The sequence below is a fragment of the Orycteropus afer genome, unplaced genomic scaffold, assembly GCF_000298275.1.
Source record: "Orycteropus afer afer isolate SDZICR_OR568_19922 unplaced genomic scaffold, OryAfe1.0 scaffold00086, whole genome shotgun sequence".
Taxonomy (NCBI): domain Eukaryota; kingdom Metazoa; phylum Chordata; class Mammalia; order Tubulidentata; family Orycteropodidae; genus Orycteropus; species Orycteropus afer.
The window spans coordinates 2,525,438-2,527,062 of NW_006921673.1; positions in this window are offsets into that span (position 1 = coordinate 2,525,438).

Here is a 1,625-nt window from a genome sequence, read left to right on the forward strand (position 1 = left end):
AAGCACCTGAGAGAGAGTGGGCACCTCCCAGAACATTGTTTTGTGCCACTCCCAACAGAAATACTCCAGGTGGACACGTTCAGCAATCAGGAGCTCCTCAGTTGCTCATAGCAAATCCCACCTTGGAGTTTACAAAGACTTATGGGTAGAAAAGCCACACAAAGTAATTTACTACACTGCACATGTTTTTCGAAAAGATTAACAAAATTGACAAATCACTGGCCAATTTAACAAAGGAAGAAAAGGGAGATGAAATAACATGAAAAATAAATGAAAAGAGTGACATCACAATGGAACCAATTGAAATAAAAAATATAATAATAGAATATTATGAAGAATTCTACTCCAACAGATTCAAGAAGCTAGAGGAGATGGACAAATTTCTAGAAACACAGACCTACATAAACTAATGCAGTATGAGATAGAATACTTAAACAGACCCATAACAAAGAAGAAATTGAGCAGGTTATAAAATATCTCCCCACACAAAAAAGTCTTGGCCAAGATGGCTTCATTGGAGAATTGTCTCATACATTCAGGGAAGAGCTGACACCTATATATCAAACTATTCTAGAATATAGAAAATGATGGAATACTCCCAAATTTATTCTAAGAAGCAAGAATAACATGAATACCAAAACCAGGGAAAGACACCACTAAAAAGGAAAACAACAGAATATCCCTCATGAACAGAGATGCAAAAAGCTTCTACAAAATCTTAGTCAACAGAATCCAACAACATATCAAAAATAAATAAATAAATCATGACCAAATGGGATTCATACCAGATATGAAGGATGGTTCAATATCAGAAAAACAATCAATATAATACATCACTTAAACAAAACAGAAGAACCATATGATCATATCAATTGGTGCAGAAAAAGCACTTAATAAAATTCAACATCCATTCCCGATCAAAACTCTCAGTAATGTAGGGATAGAAGAGAAAATCCCCAACATAATAAAGGGCATATACGCAAAACCAACAACCAACATTATTTTCAATGGAAAGAAACTCAAAGCATTCCCGCTGCAAACGGGAGCCAGATAAGGATGCCCTTTATCACACCTTCTATTTAACATTATATTAGAAGTCCTAGCCAGGGTAATTAGGCAAGAAAAGGAAATAAAAAGCATCCTAATTGGCAAAGAAGAAGTAAAACTATCTCTATTCACAGATGACAAGATTTGATACATAGAAAACCCAAGAGACTTAGTAAAAAAAAAAAAAAAAAAAATACTGGAACTAATAGAAAGTTTCAGCGAAGTGGCAGGATACAAGATCAACATACAAAAATCAGTTAGATTCCTCTACATCAACAAAGAGACCTCTGAAAAGGAAATAAGGAAAACAATACCATTTACAATGGCTACCAAAAAGATAAAATACTCAGGAATAAATCTTACCAGGACACAAAATCCTATAAAAAGAAAAGCACAAAACACTAGTACAAGAAACCACAAGATATCTACATAACTGGAAGATCATGCCATGTTCATGGATACAAAGAGTGAATATTCTGAAAATATCAATACTACCCACAATAATCTACACATTCAATGCAATCCCAACCCAGAGTCCATGAGCATGCTTTAAAGACATGGAAAAATCTATCACTAAT